The sequence below is a fragment of the Giraffa tippelskirchi genome, chromosome 4 (assembly GCF_054371585.1).
Source record: "Giraffa tippelskirchi isolate mGirTip1 chromosome 4, T2T-mGirTip1v1.2.pri, whole genome shotgun sequence".
In the NCBI taxonomy this organism is placed as follows: domain Eukaryota; kingdom Metazoa; phylum Chordata; class Mammalia; order Artiodactyla; family Giraffidae; genus Giraffa; species Giraffa tippelskirchi.
Window position 1 is genome coordinate 98,041,489 of NC_137278.1, and position 6,762 is coordinate 98,048,250.

At 42.0% G+C, this 6,762-nt stretch overlaps 1 pseudogene across 1 annotated transcript; it reads right to left on the reverse strand.

Annotated features, from left to right (window-relative positions):
• Window positions 1–4,446: 4,446 nt before the first annotated feature.
• On the reverse strand, window positions 4,447–4,886 carry LOC145503910 (elongin-B pseudogene; annotated as a pseudogene). The gene has a single exon (XR_014051895.1). The product of XR_014051895.1 is annotated as an elongin-B pseudogene (transcript).
• Between the last annotated feature and the right edge of the window lie 1,876 nt (window positions 4,887–6,762).

Sequence of the window (6,762 nt, forward strand, 5' to 3'; positions counted from 1 at the left end):
CAGCTCATGTTTGGAAATGCACTGGAGGGTTGAAAATGCGCTGAATTATTTTGACTTCTTCAGTGAAGTCAGATTCAGCAACTAAGGATTTTCCTGTGCTTTCCAGCCTTGTGCTTCTGTGGTTGGGGGAAGGTTGGCCTACTAGTGCCAGAGGGTCTCCTGTGGAGGCGTGGGTCCGCAGAGGCCCACCATAGGGGTAAGGGCACCGGCAGCAGCAGTCCTGGAAGGTGCTCCCTGATGTAAACCCCCACGACTCTTCTTTTTATGCAAGAAAATAAACAAACCCTTGGTGTATCTTTAACAGGATTTGTAGTCATAGATGAAGAAAATGCCTTCCAGTTTTCCAAAAAGCAACTTATATGAGACATCAGAAAACTAATCTTTTCTGATGTTTTATTTCACTTAGATAAATCTTTTTTGAGGTTTAATTTCACTTCAAATTGCATTTTTGTTGCCAATTTGGACTTTTAATAGTTAAATTCATGCAGCCAGTCACTGTGCTGTAGGCAGATAACTAATCAAGATAAGCACAGTTTTTCCTTAGGGAACTTGCCTCTTAATTACCAAGTGCTCAATAAAGACTAAATATATATCAAGTGAAGGTTTATAATGGTGCAAAATTATAATCAACTTGATTTTCAAACAAGAGGTCTTGGTAAATAAATTATAGTATACACAAACAAGCCATTTAAAACAGTGTGTAGAAGGCATATTTAATGACTTGGAAAGGTTGAAACACTATTGTAAGTGAAAACAAAAAGACCTCAATGTAAAATACTGTGTATATCACCTGAAAGTACAAGGAAGTCTAAATCATTGTGGATCAGCAGAGGTTATCTCCAAACGGTATGGTGAGGGGCAATTTTCATTTTTTTCCCTTTTTATAGTTTCCAGATTTTCTATAATAAATCTGTATTACTTTAGAATTTGAAAAACTAATGACCATTTCCCCCTTAATTGAAAGGAAATACATTCCTGATGTTATCTACAATATGAAAATATGACGCTAGTAAATTATTTTCTTTAAAAATATATATTTGGGGGCTTCCCCATTGGTGGTCCAGTGGTTAAGACTTTGCCTTCCAATGCAGGGGGTACAGGTTCGATCCCTAGTTGGGGGGCTAAGATTCCACGTGCCTCAAGGCCAAAAAAACAAAACATAAAACAGAAGCAATCATGTATCAAATTCAATAGGACTTTAAAAATTAAAAAATCTTTAAAATAATAATATATATGATGGCTTATCTGTGCACAAATTATCTCTGGAAGGAGACCAAGACTACAATATCGGTTGCCTCCAGGAAGGGGAAACGAGAGGTTAGGGACACCAGTGGAAAGAGGATATTTCACTAAATATTGTTTTATATAATCTGAATGTTATACTATATAAGTATATAACTTATTCAGAAATGAAAGTTTGAAAATTGAGAATTTAATCATGTTAGCTTAAAGTAATCTTTAGAAACCTTAATCAAGTCCTTACATTAATGTCATTGGCAATGGCTGGGATCACAACCAATATACCAAGGACTTTTCCGAACTCACTTACTACCGAGTAACTCATAAGAGGATTGTGCATTCCTAAAGCATGGTCATGGCTGCTCTTCCCAGGAACCTGATTGCTGTGGGTAGAATAGTAAATCTAATATGGTCTAATGTGGTCTGTGGGCTACAGCTGCCAAAGCAACCTGTCAGTTAATTCTGCTTACTACACACTTGTTGATTCCCTGGGTAGAGAGAAGGGGTGAAGGAAAGTCATGGATTTAATTAGCTGGGTAAAATACATTGACCTCAATGATCAAAATGGAGAGTAGCCATTATTAGCATTATCACTTTGATGGCCATACCAGATCTTCCTGTGTGTGATGTTTCTCTATCAGTACTGGGATGCCCTGAGGCCCCTTTCATGGACCACTCTTTGGGACACATGTCATTGCAGGGTTTGCTTCTGTTCTGTACTGTTTGCCTAACACTCCATTCAGCTGCCCCTCCCATGAAGCTCATTCTCATTACTCTGCTCCCGGGCCTTTCAGGCCACTTGACACTCACGTTGCACCCTGCAGTCTCACATTGAACTGACTGCTAGTGTCCTCTCCCCAGCCACCTCATCTTTCCCTTTTGAACGCAACCCTTAGCTACGTCTAAACATGAAAGAAACCAGTTAGTTTTTTAAATGCATCAGAGAATAGCCAATAACAATGTTTCTCAAACTGGATTCTCAACCCTATATTCCTGAAATTTCTTTTTGGATGTCTGTGAATGTTCTGTGGACATTTACTAATGTTGTTTTCATTTCCATTATTCATCTTTAAAAATACATAGCTATTTCTTGATGAATTCGTATATCTTTGAATGATGTCCTGCCAATCAGTGGGATTTGAAGTGACCATGTTTACCTGTGTTTACTGATGTGTCGCTGTAGCAATTAAATGCCTCAAATAATAAGACAAGAACTGGGAGAATAGCATGATTATGAAATGATGCATTCTGCCCAGTAAAGGCCAAATGACTGTTAAAGCTACCTCTATGCAAGTAACTTTCACTGTGGTTTGATAGAGACCAGTGATGGGGAAAGAGAGTCATCATGTTGAATCCAGTAATGAACCCTGTACCAGAAACAGGCAAGCCATAACCTCACACACAAAAGCACCATATCCTAAGAGATATCAACTTGAATTATACTGGGTTCGGTCGCTTTTTCATGTTTATTTTATAAATTTCTTTTGGTTTCACAATTGTATGTGTGCTATAAGCCCAAGGATTTTTGTTGTTGTTGTTTAGTCGCTAAGTTATGTCTGAATCTTTGCGACCCCAGGGAGTATAGCCCGCCAGGCTCCTCTGTCCATGGGATTTCTCAGGCAAGAATACTGGAGAGGATTAATTTGTATTGTAAGGCAATAGTGGCTGTTTTCTTTTCTTTCAAGTGAGTCCACATATTCCTCAAGAAACTCTGGCTGTTAAGAGTCTGTCTTTGGAATGTCCCTGGTGGCCCAGAGGCTAAGACTTTGCATTTCCAGTGTAGGGGGCCTGATTTTTATCCCTGATCAGGGAATTAGATCCTACATGCTGCAACTAGACCTGGTACTGCCAAATAAATAAATACATAAATATTTAAGAGTCTGTCTTTGACAGAAAACAAACATGGTTACCAAAGGGGGAAGTTGGGGGAAAGGGATGAAGGATAAATTAGGAGTTTGATATTAACAGATACACACTAATATTAATATATATATAAATAGGTAAACAACAAGGACCTACTTGAAACCGATTGATGTCATTTCAGGGGGCATCTGAGGAGCTCTGGTAACATAGTCCTTTATGTCTCATTGCAGAGAATTCCAAGAGAGCAAGGTGATAGATAAAAAGTGATTTCTTAGAATAGGATGCTTGTGAGGCTTACAAGTGGGAGAGAAATGCTGTGCCCCAAGAACTTACTGGGCTACAGTTTTATAATCAAAGGAAAAAGTGGAGAGGGGAAGAACTTCATTGTCTTTCTTGAGTAGACGTCATGTTTTTATCATCAATTCTTCCTCCAGGTTGAGCAAGGGGGTTTTCTTATCCCTGCGTGGTCAAGCTAGGTCTACACACTATTGTTTTTTCTGTGTGCAGCAAGAATGTCCTAGGGATCATTAACTTACTGAGCTCACCGGACATGATGTGGGTCTCACGCCACCATTGTTTTATTGTTAGGGGGCATGTCCCATGCTTCTGTCGTGTGATTTTGTTGCTAAGCAAGCCGCTTGGTTTTGTGATTAAGCAAACCTGCTTTCTTGAGTAATCATTAACTTACAAGAGTGTCCCATATTTTTCTAGTTATCAACCAATTAGTCATTTATTTTGTCCCTTCGTTTTGTCCCTATCATACTATGTAGCACAGGGTGGTATATTCAATGGCACCCCACTCCAGTACTCTTGCCTGGAAAATCCCATGGATGGAGGAGGCTGATAAGCTGCAGTCCATGGGGTCGCTAAAGAGTTGGACACAACTGAGCAACTTCACTTTCACTTTTCACTTTCATGCATTGGAGAAGGAAATGGCAACCCACTCCAGTGTTCTTGCCTGGAGAATCCCAGGGATGGCGGAGCCTGGTGGGCTGCCATCTATGGGGTCGCACAGAGTTGGTCGCACAGACTGAGGTGACTTAGCAGTAGCAGCAGGCGGTTAAAACAGCAATTGTCTGCTTAACAGCAGTCTGAAGTCTGGCCTGCACACCAAATCTGCCACTGCTTAGTTATTCTAAATAACTTAGAATAACTGCGACTTAGCAGCAGCAGCAGAAGCAGCTATATTCAATATCTTGTAATAACCTATAAAGAAAAAGAAGCTGGAAAATAATAGATATAAATATATAACATTATATATATATATATATAAAACTAAATATGTAACTAAATCACTTTGCTGTACACCTGAAACTAACACAACATTGTAATTCAGCTATACTTTAGGTTTTTTTATTTTTTATTTATTTTTTTCAGGTGGACACCCAAATCTTTTATTGAGGGGGGATAGTTGGGGGAGGCCTCTCACTGCACAGCCTGTTCGTTGGCGCTGCTTCCTGAGTCCTGGGGCTTCATCACGTCCGGCAGCTCAGGCGGGCTGGAGAAGGGCTCGATGCGCAGGGCCTCAAATGCCTCATCTGCCCTGAAGGCTAGCCCCACGGTGGCTGGGGCCTGAGGCCATGCTGTTCGGCTGGTGAAGCCACACTCGCCCAACGTCTTGCCGTCGTCCAGAAGCTGGTCGTCCTTGTACAGCCGCTGCTCATCCGGCAGCCACTTGTGGATACCCTCGACGATGCGCTTCAGCTCGAACACGGTGCTCAACTCCTTGGCGTCCGTGAAGATGGTGGTCTTGTGGCGCCGGATCATGAGGAACACGTCCTGGGGGCGGTAGGCCGGAGCTGGGGCCCACCCACGCAGCCCCGTGCCCCCGCTGCCCCCGGCCCCGGCCCCCTATACTTTAGGTTTTTTTAAAGAATCTGTCTTTGGCCTTGTCTACCGTATGCACAGATGTTCTAAAAGTTAGTGACTGTATTTGGTTGGTTTGTTTTCTGTATCACCTACTATAGGACTTAGCAATGTCTAAAGATCTTCACGACCCAGATAATCACGATGGTGTGATCACTCACCTAGAGCCAGACATCCTAAAATGCGAAGTCAAGTGGGCTTTAGGAAGCATCACTATGAACAAAGCTAGTGGAGGTGATGGAATTCCAGTTGAGCTATTTCAAATCCTGAAAGATGATGCTGTGAAAGTGCTGCACTCAATATGCCAGCAAATATGGAAAACTCAGCAGTGGCCACAGGACTGGAAAAGGTCAGTTTTCGTTCCAATCCCAAAGAAAGGCAATGCCAAAGAATGCTCAAACTACCACACAACTGCACTCATCTCACACGCTAGTAAAGTAATGCTCAAAATTCTCCAAGCCAGGCTTCAGCAATACATGAACCGTGAACTTCCAGATGTTCAAGCCGGTTTTAGAAAAGGTAGAGGAACCAGAGATCAAATTGCCAACATCTGCTGGATCATCAAAAAATCAAGAGAGTTCCAGAAAAACATCTATTTCTGCTTTATTGACTATGCCAAAGCCTTTGACTGTGTGGATCACAATAAACTGTGGAAAATTCTGAAAGAGATGGGAATACCAGACCATCTGACCTGTCTCTTGAGAAACCTGTATGCAGGTCAGGAAGGAACAGTTAGAACTGGACATGGAACAACAGACTGGTTCCAAATAGGAAAAGGAGTACGTCAAGGCTGTATATTGTCACCCTGCTTATTTAACTTATATGCCGAGTACATCATGAGAAACGCTGGGCTGGAAGAAACACAAGCTGGAATCAAGATTGCCAGGAGAAATATCAATAACCTCAGATATGCAGATGACACCACCCTTATGGCAGAAAGTGAAGAAGAACTAAAGAGCCTCTTGATGAAAGTGAAAGAGGAGAGTGAAAAAGTTGGCTTAGAGCTCAACGTTCAGAAAACTAAGATCACGGCATCTGGTTCCATCACTTCATAGGAAATAGATGGGGAAACAGTGGAAACAGTGTCAGACCTTTATTTTTGGGGGCTCCAAAATCACTGCTGATGGTGATTGCAGCCATGAAATTAAAAGACACTTACTCCTTGGAAGGAAGGTTATGACCAACCTAGACAGCATATTTAAAAGCAGAGACATTACTTTGCCAACAAAGGTCCGTCTAGTCAAGGCTATGGTTTTTCCAGTGGTCATGTATGGATGTGAGAGTTGGACGGTGAAGAAAGCTGAGCACCGAAGAATTGATGCTTTTGAAGTGTGGTGTTGGAGAAGACTCTTGAGTGTCCCTTGGACTGCAAGGAGATCCAACCAGTCCATCCTAAAGGAGATCAGTCCTGGGTGTTCATTGGAAGGACTGATGTTGAAGCTGAAACTCCAATACTTTGGCCACCTCATGCGAAGAGTTGACTCATTGGAAAAGACCCTAATGCCGGGAAGGATTGGGGGCAGGAGGAGAAGGGGACAACAGAAGATGAGATGGTTGGATGGCATTACCGACTCGATGGACATGGGCTTGGGTAAACTCTGGGAGCTGGTGATGGACAGGGAGGTCTGGCATGCTGCAATTCATGGGGTTGCAAAGATTCGGACACGACTGAGCGACTGAACTGAACTGATAATCATTATAGACATTATGACAGACAGTAAGTGTTATGTTATATTGCCCTTTTACAGTATTTTGGATACCATGGCAAGTTTCACAGTGATGTTTTTCAGTGAA